The sequence below is a fragment of the Pelophylax lessonae genome, assembly GCF_965119305.1.
Source record: "Pelophylax lessonae genome assembly, chromosome: 3".
Taxonomy (NCBI): Eukaryota; Metazoa; Chordata; class Amphibia; order Anura; family Ranidae; genus Pelophylax; species Pelophylax lessonae.
The window spans coordinates 452,533,697-452,551,221 of NC_138770.1; the positions used below are offsets into that span (position 1 = coordinate 452,533,697).

General features: G+C 40.2%; 1 protein-coding gene across 1 annotated transcript in view; it reads left to right on the forward strand.

Moving 5' to 3' along the window:
- Window positions 1-2,045: 2,045 nt before the first annotated feature.
- Window positions 2,046-17,525, forward strand: part of HIVEP2 (HIVEP zinc finger 2) — a 143,387-nt gene continuing 127,907 nt past the window's right edge. Inside the window, exon 1 of the mRNA XM_082252524.1 lies at window positions 2,046-2,093. The gene's annotated coding sequence lies outside the window, so the exon portion shown is untranslated. The remainder of the gene's footprint in view (window positions 2,094-17,525) is intronic.

Here is a 17,525-nt window from a genome sequence, read left to right on the forward strand (position 1 = left end):
AAATTTCAAATGATAAATAGAAGGAATGCACCTCATCCGTAATCTACAAGGTGATTAAGAGTGTTTTCAAATACTTGATATTAAATGAAATATAATATATTAGTGGTAATATTATTACTGCAATTTTTTTTTTTTTTTTTTGTTATCATCATTGCATATTCTATCATCAAATAAGTAGTTGATTTGTTGAATAACAGGCTTCTTGAATGGGAAAAGTGTTGCTTTGTAAAATCCCATTTTTGTACATTTAGCATTTACATTTGTTCACACTGCCGCAGCTTCAAAGTCGCGCGACTTTCGCATGACTTTAAATCCTACATCTCTGTGCGACTTCATCGCGGCTTGCATACAACTTCTTTAACAGAAGTCAATGCAAGTCGTCTTGAAGTTGCACCCAAAAGTAGTTCAGGAACCTTTTTCTAAGTCAGAGAGACTTAAGTCGAACCGATTAGAACGGTTTCATTTCCGTCAATGGGGCACGACTTGTCATGCAACTCTAAACTCTCAAGTCACATGACAAGTCACGGCAGTGTGAATCAGAGCTAAAGGCTTATTTGCAAACAATTTCCCAAAGAAAACCAGAAATGTTACTTATACAATATTCTACAGTGAATACATGCATGTGGTCTTTGAATTTTATAATTTTTTTACCGGTTTCAAAGAGTCAGTCTCCTAAAAAGTGGTATTTCTGTTTTGGGTAGATGCCAGAGATTTAACACACCTGACAGCTCCTTATAATTCTCTGTAACTCATTTGGCGTGCTCCCTATGCTTTATTTCCATATTCTATGAACCCACTGCACTGAGGGGGTCCCACTACTCCTATTTTGTATTATGAAGAATCTAGTAAGAAGTGCTGGAAGATGCAAGGTTAGATAAAAACACCTAATAATCCCAGGTGCATAAAAATACAATCTGGATTTATGGGAGGGAGATATCTTTGTCAAGGGGAACCCTATGATAGAATAAAAAATAAAAAAAATGGTGTGGGATCCTCCCCAAAATCTGTACTATGCCTTTTGGGTCTGATATAGATTTTAAGGGAAACTCCACACCAAAATTAAAAAAAGTAAAAAAAATGGCGTGGGGTCCCACCCAAAATCCATACCAGACTCTTATCCGAGGATGCAGCCTGGCAGGCCAGGAAAGGGAGGGAGATGAGCAAGCCCCCCCCCTCCTGAACCCTACCAGACCACTTGCTCCCCAAAGCACCTTGTCCCTATGTTAATGGGGACAGAGGCCTCTTCCTGACAACCTTTGACTGTGGTTGTGTGGGTCTGCGGGCGGGGGGGCTTATCGGAATCTGGAAGCCCCCTTTAACAAGTCCCGCCCTATCTGAATACCCGTACCCACCGTACCCGTACCCATTCACCAAAAAAGTGTAAAAAAGCAAAAGCCACAGGAAACAGTTTTTGACAAGTCTTTTATTTAAAAAAAACAAAAAAAAAAAAAACAAACAGTGTTCCCAAATGTAAATCCATTGTCAATCACGACACCTGCCGGACCCGAAAAATAGAAAAAATTAAAAAACGCTTAGCCTCCTAAGGGGCTACCTGCCGTATGCCCGATCTTCGGCTTTGACAGTTCTTTTTTAGGCAAGGGGCAGGGCTATCTGGCTACGTAACCTGATGGCACCGCCATTTCTAAGGTCACACAATGTCACGTGACATCAGAAGGGGCGGTGCCACTTAGTGACGTAGCAGGGTGGCCCCGCCCCTTGCCTGTAAAATAATTGTCAAACCTGAAGAGCGGGCATATGGCGGGTAGCCTCCTAGGGGGCAAAGTGTTTTTTTGCAAACATGCATGCATTGAGGGACACTATTTTTTTTCTTTTTAATAAAGGACTTGTCAGTGAATGGGTACCCCACTGTTCGGCCCATCCCTAGCAGGCAGTGCATATAACACTGAATAAAACTTTTTAACTGTATGTACATCAATACAATTGTTTTTATGACTGCCTTCAAATATTACTAATAATGTACTAATTATTTATGATTTAGTACAGTGTTTTATTATTTTTTTGTTCCTTTTTTGTCTTCTAGACCTTTTTTAATGAAGCTCACTTGACTCTGGTATATACAGACAGGCCTAAAGGTAAGGTAATATAGGGAAGAAGCTATTCGTAGTGTATTTATTTATAATCTATATTGCTCTTCATTTTCTGATGCACAACTCCTAAAAAGGAGGACAAGTCTCAGGCGCATTGTGTATTCAAGGTCACACATATGCAGTATATATACTGCATACATTTATTAAGGATTGAGATTTGATACAGATCTAGAGCAAGTATTTTTACAGTTCTAGTTAACCTTATAATATCCTTAAAGTGTATTTCCACTTTTGCAGTCAGATTTGGGAAACCCCCACTGTATACCTGTCATGTGTTCACCGTCACTCAGTTTACTGAAAAATAATTGACAAAAATATCTCTTTCTAGTTGCTTCTTTGGAGCTGGTTTATAACTAGGCAGCTGTTATCCATTCGCTCCTGAGCTGTGTGTCTATGGAGCCACACTTCATAGACACACACAGTGGGAGTTAGCCCCGCCCCCAATTCCTCACTGCATTTCATCGACAGCAGCAGGAGCCAATGGCTCCTGCTGCTACTCGAGCCTTGTGTGAAGAGGAAGAGAAAGGAGAAGAGACATAGTGATCTATAATCCCAGGGAAGGGGGAGGACAGAGAAATAGAAAACATTTTTTACCTTAATGTAAGGATTGCATTAAGGTAAAAAATGTTTTTAGCCTTAGTATCACTTAAACTGCAGGGGTGTCAAACTCAATTTCATCGCAGGCCGCATCTGCATTATGGTCACCCTCAGAGACCCGGTTCTATCTCTGGCCCACTGCTACAGAAGTCAAGAGCCTCTACCCTCCCTTACAACACAGTGCATCCCTTTACCATGTGCTGCTGCTGGGAAGAAGCTGCAGGCAGAGCTGGGAAACAGCAACTGCAGGGTCTGGAGGTGGACCAGAGGAGGGCTGGAATCAGCTTCCAGAGTCTGCTAAATACATTCTTTATTTACTTCACATTAACATATAGAAATATTACATAAAAAAACATACTCATATTACAATATATGATCAGAAAAGGCCAAAATTGTCAGTATAGCATATCTTGTCCACGTATGGTGATTGTATTGGCTCTACGCGTTTTGTGTGTGTCATATACACATCAGTATTACACACATAAAAATACAGCTTATTCATATTTGTGTGTGTACTATAGCACTAGGGATTCAGATATTGCAGCTGTAGCATTCACATTTTGACCTTCTTGTAGTCTGTTAAATTATGCAACACACTATCCTGAAATTCTGGCATCTAGCCACAACACTTACATTAAGCCAAAAGAACACAAGTTGTAAGTATAGATATTTCTCATAAGGTTACTGGTTCATTCGTAAATCACATTTTTTTTATTACTGTTTGTATGTAGCACAAAATAGATAAACCAAGTTTCTCTGTATATGACAGTGATGCTGATTTATAAAGAAGCGAATCAGTAATGAATTCCAACCTTTTTTTTTGGAGCAGACACTTAGATATATTAGTTTGAAATACATGGCACACAAAATGGCCTAATACAGAGTGACATAACCTGTTTTGCTGACATTGACAGATGCACGAAGAACAGAATATTATGCTTTTGTGTAAATATATATATATATATATATACACTATGTTGTCAAAAGTATTGGGACGCCTACTTTTACACACACATGATCTTTAACGGCGTCCCAGTCTTAGTCCGTAGGGTTCAATATTGAGTTGGCCCACCCTTTGCAGCTATAGCAGCTTCAACTCTTCTGGGAAGGCTGTCCACAAGGTTTAGGAATGTTTGACCCTTCCTCCTTAAGCGAATTTGTTAGCTCAGGCACTGATGTTGGGAGAAAATGCCTGGCTTGCAGTCTCCACTCTTATTCATTCCAAAGGTGTCCATACAGACATGGATGAGCAAGTTTGGGGTGGAGGAACTTGACTGACCTGCACAGAGTCCTGACCTCAACCCGATAGAAAACCTTTGGGATGAATTAAAGCCTGGATTGTGAACCAGGCCTACTCGTCCACTATCAGTGCCTGACCTAACAAATGCGCTTCTGGGAAATGGTCAGACATTCCCATAGACACACTCCTAAACCTTGTGGTGGACAGCTTTCCCAGAAGAGTTGAAGCTGGTATAGCTGCAAAGGGTAAACTAACTCCATATTGCTAATAAAGTTGCCTGTGTAATAAATAATAAATGTGCCTGTAAAGGCAGGCGTCCCAATACTTTTAAAAAAAAGTATATATATATACAAAGAGAGAGAGAATGAGTATATGAATATAAAATAAATATAAAGTGATGTCTTTTGAAGATATAAATATCCTCTTGAATCAGCTTCTGCCTTGTACATATATGTTCAGTTTAATGGGAAAGTTTGTCTTCTCCTTTTACTTTGAAAAGAAAGTCTGTTTTTTTCCTTTTGATTGCCAAGTACAAGTCACAGTGCAGGTGACGGGAAGTATCTCAAGGAAGTGTTTGCTCTCTGTTATTGTAGTCCATGGCCCAGTGCCATCGTTCATATGGAATTTTGGTGTTGTGCACCCAAAGTCTGTTGCTTAGCTGACCTTACATCAATCATATGGTCTGCTTCTACGTAGCACTGCTCTCTGAAAAACTTCCCAAAACAGAAGTCGCATGCAAAGCAACCTCTGCATACAACTTCAACCATCTTTTATTTTTTTTGCTTTGCTGCACATACATAAGTACACATTTTTACATTAAAGTATAGCTAAAGGCAAAACTTTTTCTTTAGTTTTGGACAGAGTGGAAAGGGATTACAATGCTTATCAGTTTGTATTGCTGTCTGTGCCCGCATTAGGGAGATTCATCCTCTCTGTATGTCATGTTTACCATTATCATTGAAAGTGAAAGTACAGGAAAATCCCAAAATTTTGGTTGTTCCCAGAAAAGTAATAGAGGGGAAATCTTCCAATGGAGACACTAGTTCTGGTGACCTGGAGGTCCCCAAGGAATTCTCTTAATTTGCAGAGATTTCCTCTCACTTCCTATTTGGCTAGGAGACAGGAAGTGAAGGGAAATCTCTGCAATGGAATACAGATGGCAAAAAGAAAAATCTCACAGTGGTTATTATCCTTCTTTATCCAAAATGAAAAAAAATAATAATAATTTGACTATAGTTCTACTTGAAGTTTTTCACTATAAGACCCGGTTCACACTGGTGCGACATAGGATCCCATGATATGTCAAATTCAATGTTTCCCTATGAGAGCCATCTTAACTGATCCAACACAAGTTGGTCTTACTTAAGAAAAGGTTCCTGCACTACTTTAATCTGACTTTGATACAACTTCAATGCCAAAGAGTGTAAAAAGTCACGTTAAGTTGGATCAAAATGGGACTGAAGTAGAAGTGAACCTGGGCTAACGAATGATTATAAATGACATTGAATAATTGGCAAATTTTTCTCTTGAGAACACCTAATCCAGAGTCTGTGATTTTGCATTACTTCCAACTTCATTTACTAAAGACTCTCCACAATCTATTTATGGTCATCGCTAACTTTTCCGATATATTATATTTACACCCTTTCTCTTCTTTCACTGTAGAAAAAGGGATCTTCTATAGAATGAGTGCCGCAAGGCAGCAGTCCTGCCTGGAGACTCCTAAGCAGTAGACTGCTGCTGCTTGATGAGCCTGTGGCAGATGGGGGATAAATCAGTGTGCACACAGATTAAAGTAAACTAAATCATACATTTGTTTTACAGTAGTTGTATGATTTCAGTGTCTTTTTAGATTCTTTGGTGGTTCATCAGATGATTTTATTTCATTTGTAGACTTGTTGGTATGACAAAGTATATGGCCAATCTGGTTTGTGGTCAGACACATCCAACACAAGTCACAAGTCTTTGGCATTTTCCTGGGTCACGATCCATTTGTAGATTGCTGGTATTGCGCAGCCTTTTTTAACCTAAGACCAGAATCATGACTAGTGGAGCGATCATCTTTACTCCCCTGATAACCACAACCTTCTCCCAATTACCTTAATAGCAAATGACACGCAGTTTTTTTGTTGGAATGATATATATTTTATGTAAATGTATATATCGGTCACAGCTTCAAAAATAGCACACCATAGTCATTGATGTCCAAAATATACAAATACCCCAAAACAATCCCTTTTTGGCTGGTTTGAACTAAACTTATTTATGCTTGAAGCCAATACTGCCTCTAACCACTTATTCTGGTTCGGGAGCTTACCTGGGCTTCAGCCATTTCAAAACCTGCAATAAATGTTAAAAGCAAAACTGAAATATCTAACAATACAGCATTTTACATTCTTTTGGTGTTAGTGGGAGTGATAAACCCACCAGTTTTTGCACTCAAGCCCTCATCGATAACCTTCAAGCTGGGCCCACTCCACCAGACTTTTCACTGCCATGTCAGTCAACCAAGGGACACCACTTGCTGTGACAATGATACCATCTACAGATGAAAAAAATGCAAGAAAAAAAAAAAAAAAACAAGAGCATACAAACAAATAGGAAATCAGAAGACAAATGGAAAAGCAATTTTATTTATTTTTTATTTTTCTTTCTTTTTTTTTTTTTTTCAAAATACAGTACATTCCAGAACATGCACATATACAAATGTGCATACAAAAGCAAACGATAAATCAAATAGAATGAGTGAAAAAAAAAAAAAAAGAGGAGGGTGGATGGGGACCTTTTGCTTGCTGCTCCAGTGATTGAAGTTATTTCCGTTGGTTTTCAGCGGGATCACAGCTGTGACCTGCCCCCTGCCTTTCTCTATAGCAGCCTTTCTCAACCTTTTCAACACAGAGGAACCCTTGAAATAAATTTCTGGTCTCGGGGAACCCCTGCTAAAATGAAAAATGTACAACTCATGATACATTAGTGTGACAGTCAGTGGGAAGATTTTGCTCCTTACTCTTGTTATCATTGGGAAGAATTACCCCCTTACAGATAGCTAAAAGGAACAATGATGTCATTGGAAACTATCTGAGAGGCAGAAATTGCCCATTGCTCAAGGAACCCCCAGAAACCTCTGGAGGAACCCTGGTTGAGAAACCCTGATCTATAGGATGCAGTGGTCTGTCTGTTCCCCCCATCGTCATGTCACACTGGGCTTAAAGGCATCTTCAAAGCTTCCAAATTCAAAGGCATTAGCCTTGTATTTCAGCTCACTCTGAAATTTATTTCTACCAATATTTGACATTGCAATAGCTTGCATGAGCGTTTGATGCACAGCAAGCACAAAAATGTAATCAGTGAGCAATAGATCACTAGTGCAGTGATCTGTTACTGCCGAGGGAGTAGGCAGAACTGGATCAAGAACTCTTGTTGATTTTCACTGAATTTTATCAGTAACCACAATCTAATGTTTGAAGTCCCAGCACTAATTCTATGAGGACATTAGCATATCTGGGGAAACCTGTGAATTACTGTTTTGCAATACCAATTTGAGATGGCACCTGGCAAGTCCGTGGCTAAGGAGTTAAAGTGTTACTAAACCCAGGACCCTGCATTCACTATATCTGGTCTCCCACAGAACATGAAATGCAATCGTTTTAGTAAATATAAACTGCTAAATACCTTTTTTTTTATCAGCAACTAGAGCAGTCTTGTAACTTCTATCAGTGTCCGGTTAAAGCATATAGGAGGAGTTTTCAGTCTGCTCTGACTGTCCTTTGAGGCTGCCTTACCCCTAACCCTCTGTCTGGGCAGTGCTATTTGGCCCTGTGCTGATCACATGCACTCTACCTTGAAAAAAAAAAAAAAACTCTTTAGCAATACACACCAAACTGAGCATGTGCAGCTTGTCCCCTAGCCTCTGATCTATCAGGAGATGGTTTGAGGACATTGGAAGAAGGTTAGGAAAAGAGATGACAGGATCAAACAGCCTTTTTTACACAATGCAGAGGATTAACCCCTTAGGTTGCACAGTGAGTATAATAAGCATGCTTTACTGCATATACAGACAGTAAGTGTTTACATGGAAATGTACAACTACATCATCTCGTGACAAATCTCTAAATGTAATACAGTAAAAAAATTAAGGAAGATCAGACATACTGTGCAAACATTTAAAAGTCTCATCAAAAATTACTTTTAGGTAAACACTGTAATATTAATTCAAATTGTGTGCTCACTGGAAATAGGCTATACTTTAGGAAAATGGCATAATAGGTGGAATAATTCTTATCCTAGAGATAATATAGCTAATATGCATAAGTAAATGCATCTTCACAGATAGGCCAGTTAGCAATGGGTGGAAAAATGTTGTGAATACTGATCCCTTAATGTGTGTACATGTCCTGAATGTCAAAATGATATACACAGGACTGGGCTGTGAGCGGTAGCAATATTGGTCCTCAAGGATTATTCACTGCTGTCTGGAGAGGGAATTCAGTAACTGTAGAAACTCTGTATTGATATCAGCACGTCTCTGCTGGAAAAGTTCTGGTCTGGTATTGGACAGAATATGGTAATCAATACAAACGGTAAAAGTGTTACTAAACCCTCAAGCAAAAAATTTGGGGGAGCAGTATTTCTAAAGCTGGTGCAGCTATGAACCAAAAGACATGTATATTAAAAAAGAATAGCGCACACATGCTAAAGAAATTACCAAATTTGAAGACAATCCATAAATAAAAATGGGGATTTGGTCCCACCATATGGCCATATCGTGCTCAAGCCCACCACTACGTCAAAGTACCCCATTATCAGTGGGTCCCACACTATCCATGAAAAAGAGATGAATCCAGCCTTTCTAACCCTTGGAGACAACACTTCTTGCTGGGAAAGATGTGCAAATGCACTACAGGGGACTCCTCCTATATCCACTTGATAGTGGACACTGATGGAGTACAGGTATGTGTGGGTTGCTCAACCTCGGTAGTCTGGTCAGACCGAATACATAATAAACAAGCAAAAAATTTGGGGGAGCATACCCATGTATTTCTAAAGCTGGTTTAGCTATGAACCAAAAGACATGTATATTAAAAAAGAATAGCGCACACATGCAAAAAAAAATTACCAAATTTGAAGACAATCCATAAATAAAAATGGGGATTTGGTCCCACCATATGGCCATATAGTGCTCAAGCCCACCACTACGTCAAAGTACCCCATTATCAGTGGGTCCTACACTATCCATGAAAAAGAGATGAATCCAGCCTTTCTAACCCTTGGAGACAACACTCCTTGCTGGGAAAGATGTGCAAATGCACTACAGGGGACTCCTCCTATATCCACTTGATAGTGGACACTGATGGAGTACAGGTGTGTGTGGGGGGTGGGGTGGGTTGCTCAACCTCAGTAGTCTTACTAAACCCTGCATTCACTATATCTGGTCTCCCACAGTACACAGAACATGGAAATGCAAATATTTTAGTAAAGATAAACTGCTAAATACCTTCTCTCATTAGCAGTTTTTGGCAGTCTTGTGACTTCTATCAGTGTCCAGCCGAGCACTAGTTAAAGCTTGTGGGAGGAGTTTTCATTCTCCCCTAACTGTCCTATGAGGCTGCAAGACCCCTGACTCTTTGCCTGGACAGTTCTTATTGGCCCTGTGCTGATCACATGCAACCCCCAAAAAAGAAAAACAAAATTCCAGCAATACACATCAAACTGAGCATGTGTAGAATGCCTTCAAGGCTTTGTACTATCAGCAGATGGATTGGGGACTGTGGAAAAAGGGGAGAATCAGAGAAGATAAGATCAAACAGCCTTTCTACACAATGCAGAGGATTAACCTCTTAGGTTCCACAGTGAGTAGAACAAGAATGCTTTACTGCATATACAGACTGGTTTTACTGTTGTTGGTTTAGTAAGGCCCCTTTCACACGGGCGTTCCGTATGTCTGTATATCACCCCATCCGTTTGCGGGTGATATACGGACATAATGCATGTCAATGGGATTGCGGATGTCAGCGGATGACCATCTGCTGACATCCGATTTGCGCCCCTTCAGTTCTGTTCTGTTTTTTTGGAACGGAACAGAACCCTATTTTTCTTCCGTTTTAAAAACGGAAAGGATGCAAAATCGGATGTCAGCGGTGTCATCCGCTGACATCGGCAATCCCATAGACATACATTATGTCCGTATATCATCCGCAAACGGATATGCTGACATACGGACCGGATGACACAAATGTCAACCGTGTCCGTGAAAAAAAAAAAGTGCCGGAGCGGATTGCAATACGGTCCGCTCCGTGTGAAAGGAGCCTAACACTTTAACATTTATGTTAGTATTTTGGGCACAAACTGTTTGTTGAAGTCATTTCAAATGTTTTTTTTTTTTTTGTCTTCATCCAGTTTGAAGCACATTTACTGCATCCCCTTTGTGGAATGAAATGGTTTTCTCTCTTTAGGAACAAATTCAAATTTTCATTCTACAATGTGGACTGATGACTTTTTAAATCAAAGGAAAAAATGCTATAGGCTGGATCTTCAGGGAGGGGTAGTTTCTTGATCTGTATTACAGATGTTTCCCCTTTCTGCATATATGGGCTATAATTTCACATTTGCAAGATGGATTAATACATTGGGGGAATAAGTATACAGTGTAGGAAACTCCAATGTATTTTGATTAGCTTTAATATGATTCTTGTGTACTCTAAAAATGTTTCTTGACTTAATATAGCAAATATTGCGAGTATTAGCAAAGTGCCTGTCAACAGAAGAAACACAGGAGATCAGGGGTATACTGGGAGAGTTGTAATCCTTTTTCATCCTTATATGATCTTTCTAAGAAAAATGGAAGGTTCGACTTCACTGTAATGGAACATTTCATAACTTGGCTGCTTTTAAGCAGTTTTTATCTCCCGTCTTTTTCTAAATATTAAATTTAACCACTTGCCGACCGCTCACTGGAGCTCTACTGCGGTAAAGTGGCTCGTTCCCGTCCAGCAACGTAGACCTACCTCGCTGGACTCCTCCCCTTGTGGGCGGCGCATGTGCGCCGCCGGAGGCTCGCTCCCGCTGTATTCAGTCACAGCGGGAGTTGGACCAGGGGAGGAGCGGCGGTGATCACCGCCCCTCTTCCCCGATCGTCGGGGAATCGAGTTTGGAGATCCGCCCGCTTGTGTAAACAAAGCGGGCGGATCTCCTAAGTGACAGACAGTGACAGATTGCAGGGTTCAGCATAGCTGAACATGCGATCTGTCCCTGTGTCACTCAGTCACCTCCCCCCACACACGTTAGTAAGCAACAGGCATACATTAACCCCTCCCTCTCCAATAAAATTAACCCCTTCCCTGCCAGTGTCATTTTTACAGTAACAGTGCATATTTATAGCACTGATTACTGTAGTAATGTCACTGGTACCCCCAAAAGTGTCAAAAATGTCAGTCAAGGGTCCGATCTGTCCGCCGCAATGTCGCAGTCCCGCAAAAAAAAAATCACAGATTGCCGCCATTACTCGTTAAAGAAAAAAACACCAAAAATGACAGAAATCTTTCCCTTAGTTAGTAAACGCAATAACTTTTGCGCAAACCAATCAAAATACGCTTATTGTGATTTTTTTTTACCAAACATAGGTAGCAGAAAACAAATTGACCAAAAATTTCAAAAAATGTGGATTTTTACATTTTTTGGGGGGAATATCATATAAAAAAATGTGAAAAATATTGTTATTTTTTCAAAATTTACGCTCTTTTTCAAATACCACCAAAAGAAAGCTCGGTTTGTGGGGAAAAAAATACGCTTATTGTGATTTTTTTTACCAAACATAGGTAGCAGAAAACAAATTGACCAAAAATTTTAAAAAAATTGGACTTTTACATTTTTTTTTGGGGGGGAATTTCATTTAAAAAAATGTGAAAAATATTGTTATTTTTTCAAAATTTACGCTCTTTTTTTGTTTATAGCGCAAAAAATAAAAATCACACAGGTGATCAAATACCACCAAAAGAAAGCTCTGTTTGTGGGGAAAAAAGGACGTAAATTTTGTTTGGGTACGGTGTCGCACGACCGCGCAATTGTCAGTTAAAGTCGCACAGTGCCGAATCGCAAAAAGTTGCCTGGACGTAAGACAGCAAAATCCTCCGGTGGTAAAGTGGTTAAAATACAGCATATTAGACAAAAAATTGCCATGCAAAATAGGCCCTTACCCCTGTTGAAGATTAGTAAAAAAACATTGGGATAGAAAAAGGCGGGGCTTTGCGGGCCAGTGGGAGTAGAAGGATCAAAAACAGAACCAATTGTAAAATCAAAGATACATTTTATTGATATAACAAGTAAAAAACAAGCATGGGTTGCCATGCATGTATGATAGCAACAAAATAACATACAAAATTGTTAAAATCAAAATATATAACGTTTGTATAGAAACATATCCCACAAGGGGATTAGAGCGAAAAACAAAGCCTGTGTAGGTGGAAGATGGGTCTCAAGCTGGATTCGGTCATGGTAGGTCCCCAGCAAGCCGACGCGTTTTGCTTAAGGCTTCCTCAGGGCCTGAGAGACCATAACAGACCGATGTTTCTATGAGTAACATAAATACAAGTAAATACACATCAGTTTACACGTTTGATAATACAACATACATCATGCTACTGAATATTTTTGTATTTGGTTCTAGTTTTGTACTGACCCTTTTTAGCAGTGACTTGTGTTAAGCGACAGGGCTGTAGCGATGCATAAGCTGTTCGGAAGATAATACTTCCGTATTCACCATACAGAATCTATATAGGCATCAAAGGAAAATCTCTTGCATTAAATCCGATATATTGGGTCCCAGCTGTGTCATCAAGGTCAAGGCTGTGAATCAAAGTGCCAATAGGTGTATATCTATGTTTGCAAAATGGCCGCCAACAGTTTTAATATAGTCTGTATATTTTATAACCAACCTGCTAAAGATGGCTCCACTCTAGCGTCTTGGGGTACAATCACCCCTCAGCAAGTAATTATCCTCTTCCTGGTTTATTCATCCATATGTGCGATCACCCCCAGATACAATCAATCTAGGGATATGAGTACATATATTATATATTGTTCGCCATATATCCACGATTACAATATCTCCATTATATGAGACTAGTCATTGGATGATGGTAAGTGTTCCGAAAGTTATATATGGCTGAACAAGGGAGGGAAATAGGAAAGGCTGTTGATTATATAGAGGGATTGAAATGAATGATACAGACACTCACCTAGTGTTTATATTGCAATAGTTTAAGCCAGGCTCAAGGGACCTTTCTCTGTGCAGTTTGTAGGAGGTATATTAGACACACAGAAGACATATCTCTGTTCTGGACTTGCCTATGAAATGTGGGGTCTGTTTTTGAGACTGGTTTATTTGCACAAGACATATATTGTCACTAGCTTAAAGTAGAACTATGGGCAAAACATTTTTTTCTTTTTGGATAGAGTAAGGGAGGCTTATAACCCCAGTCAGATTATTATTTTTTTTTTTTTTTTGCTATCTGTGTCCCATTGCGAAGATTTTCTTTCACTTCCTGCCCCAAAGCCAAAAAGGAAGTTAGAGTAAATCCCTGCAAATTAACGGAATTCCTTGGGGACCCCCTGGTCACCTTAACTAGTGTCCCCATTGGAAGATTTCCCCTCTATTACTTTTCAGGGGACAAGCCATAATTTGGGATTTTCTTTTACTTTCACTTTTAAGGATAATGGTAAACAGGTCAAATATAGAGGGGGAATCACCGTAACGAGGGCACGGACTGCAGCAAGAACTGACAGGTGTTCCAACCCCTCTCCTTTCCACTTAAAACTAAAAAAAAAAAGTTTTGCCTTTAGTTATACTTTAAAGGAGATTTAAGGAAAAAATAAATGAACCTACATAGTCAACTCTATGCTACAGCGCCTTTGTGATGCTGCAGGTGTCCCATGTCAGCTCTAAGCCCAAGAACTGAGCAATCACATGAGCACTATTCAGTCAGTTTTCAGTCATCTCAGAGTGAAGAGCGGTGACTGTCTGTCATCGCTCTTCACTTTGCCCCTTCCAGTGCTCACTGGAGTGCCAGGTAGGATTGGAGGCGGGTGCAGATGGCTCCGGCTCTCAGCTGCACACTGAGAGGCAGACCCAGCTGTCAGTCAGGCAGCTGGGTGGATCCCAACATTATTTGGCATGGTTACCTCAGCTGATAGCAGGGAATAGCCCTCTATCATCAGACTTTGGGTCACAGGAGTGCAAAAGTAAGCACCCTTCTGTGACTCACAGGAGAAGTATGACCAAAAAAAGCCATACTTCTCTTTTAAACAAGCCTAAATATTGAAAATTATTTCTATTTTTATTAAAGTTGCCATTTGCTTATCTATAGCCATACTCCAACGTGTCAGTGTCCCACTAATAGGAGGTTCAGGCCTCAAGCATTGCAATGTTTGATGTTGGTGAGGGACATGCATAACCTTTATAATCAGGGAAAGGGAACACTTTTTGAAAGGAAGATGAGTTGTTGTGAGGAAATGCTGTTCATGCACATCATGGAGAAAAAAGCTTTTGCTGTCCTACAGGTTTGCTTTAAAGATATTCAGTCACAGTTTGGGGTGTACAAGAATCTGAGCATCGGGTCTTAGATTATCATAACTATTTCAGAGTCAGGAATCGGAGGCTACCTGCTTGTTGGCTGCTTGATCCCACTATCAGTTTGGGGTACACAAGAATCTGAGCATCACATCTTAGATTATCATAACTATTTCAGAGTCAGGAATCAGAGGCCACCTGCTTGTTGGCTGCTTGGTCCCACTATCAGTTTGGGGTATACAAGAATCTGAGCAACAGGTCTTAGATTATCATAACTATTTCGGAGTCAGGAATCGGAGGCCACCTGCTTGTTGGCTGCTTGATCCCACTATCAGTTTGGGGTATACAAGAATCAGAGCATCATATCTTAGATTATCATAACTATTTCAGAGTTAGGAATCGGAGGCCACCTGCTTGTTGGCTGCTTGATACCACTATCAGTTTGGGGTATACAATAATCTGAGCATCACATCTTAGATTATCATAACTATTTCAGAGTCAGGAATCGGAGGCCACCTGCTTGTTGGCTGCTTGACCGAACTATCAGTTTGGGGTATACAAGAATCTTAGCATCACATCTTAGATTATCATAACTATTTCAGAGTCAGGAATCAGAGGCCACCTGCTTGTTGGCTGCTTGATACCACTATCTCCAAGCCCCTTAGAGGACATAGTGATTGTTTACACTTTTAACTACAGACTCTGTTATTTATCTTTATTATTAGCTCTCAGGAGATGGCAGACATCATGTAAGATGAGGCAGTAGACAGAAGTCACTGTCAAATCTCAGGTGAACTCTGACCCTTTACTATTAAAGCAGAACTAAACCTAAATAAAAGTTGGCAGCAGGTAGAGTTTTTGATAGAAGAGACTTTATTTCTGTACTGCTGAAGAACTCCTTTACCCTTTCAGCTGTTTTTTCTTTGTGTACATTGCCTGCAGCATGAGCGGGGGTTACATCATTAATAGCAATCCATTAACAGAAGAAAGAAGACAAAAAAAGCAAAAAGAAAACCAAGAATATATGGCAATGGTGGTGGAAGGAGCAACAAGGGAGAACTTAAACCTTGTATCAAACAGGTAGACCAAACTAGGTGGCAAGTCTGACATAATGTGCAAGTGTACTATGCATACTTGGAAATTGTGGCAAATGCTCCAGGGGCCCCCACTGCCTCTAGTTCCACTTTAGGTTGAGGAGTCATCTTTAGATGAGAAGATGACAAATCTAAAACTAAAAGTAATTATTCAGGTGTTTCCATAAGACCAGTTGTGACTGAGGTTTCTCTAAAGAGCAACTTTACTCCCTCCTGCTCATTTCTTTTTTATCCCCTCTTCTGTCATGCTAGATTATTCTCAATAATTATACACACCTGCCCAGGAAATCTAGCATTGTCTAGGTGTAATCCATCTCTCGCTGTTGTTTGCTGGGTCCTGCATCGCCATCTTTCTCTCTGATGTCACCTGAGAGCCAACTGTCCCTTCCAAGTTCTTGCATCTGGCCTCCTAAAGACATGGCCACCGGGTCCACCCTCCTCCTGCCCCTCTTTGAATGCTGATACCTCTTGAAATAACTTATATAGTGTAAGATATCCTAGTAGACTTTGGCAGTAGTACTTGTGATTCTCACCTAGGCAGGTGTTGAAGTAGGGGGCAAGCGGGGGCTGAATTTTAATTGTAAAAAAAGATTAACAAAAAAAAAATATTTTCTCAATAGACTTCGTCTGGGCGTAGTCTATTGAGACGAAACGTTGGCGACTCCAGACGCAACGTCCACACGCCCCTTGAACCATTTGCCGGCCTATACTACTTTGTTACCTGGGACATCCTGTGGGACGCCGCATGTACATCCCTTGTACTACTATTGTATACATGCTTGGAAACATACGTCATATTGTGAGTACCTTTTTTATTAAACAAGATTGCTATTTTTAAACGGGATCACGCTATGGGCCTCGCTTTCTTTTTCCTTTCATATTTCATTTTTATGATCGATGAGAAATTTTGAGAAGTGCTCCTTCCCTGCTCTGATCCCTCCATGATTCCTGAGAAGTGGTCTATCTTTGAATAAAGCATTCACGTAACATCAGGTCTTCAGTGGCCCTGATCAAATAGCTGGGAGAGGCTGAGTCATTAAGTTGACCAGCCATGGAAATCTGGTAAGCTGCTGCATTTATTTCATCACTGAGGTGTGCCCTTTCCTCCACTTACACTTGGTGTCACGGGAAGAAACCCTCCCTTTTGGATTATCTCGCATGATCTAGGATTTGATTTCAGATCAATCTTTCTTTGGGACTTTAACAATTGGACACTATTTTCCCCTCTTTAAATCTACACTATTGTGATCAATAATAATTTTTTCCATTCATTTGGACACTATTTATCATTTTTAGTTTCAATAGATTTTTATTGATTTTAACAGGAACATAAGCGTTCATAAAAGGCAGTTAACAGACATTTCCTTCATGCTAGAGAAGTTGTTCAGAACAATTGCAAAAATGCATACAAAAGGTATAACACATAGCCATCAATAGTTGTTCTCACGAAACTCATGTGAAAGGTATTGTAACAGTAGCCTGGAACAACGGCGGACTTCCCCCCCCAGGCACCCCAATGGGAACAAACTGTGACACAGGGGGGGATGTCCACCCTGACGAACATGAGATAGTAAACAACTTGTGGGCTTCAATGAGCATGTTACCAAGACTGCCACTGTAGAGGGAAAGAAACTGGTGAGTGTGGGGGGAGGTAGGGGAGGACACATGAGGAGGGTAGGGTAAACATAAAGCGGTTAAGAAGTTAGGAGGGTAGTGGAGAGGACAATGTCATTAGATCCACCTCACATGAAAGCAGGTAATCAATACTACATCAAATGATAACTGTACATTTAGGGTGCTGGAGCCAAACATCCCATTTCTTGTGAAATGCCTTAGTGTTCAAGGAGACGCGGGAAAGGATATGTTCCATACTATTTATCATTTTTGTTGTGATCTTTTACTGTCTTTAGCGCTACACTTTA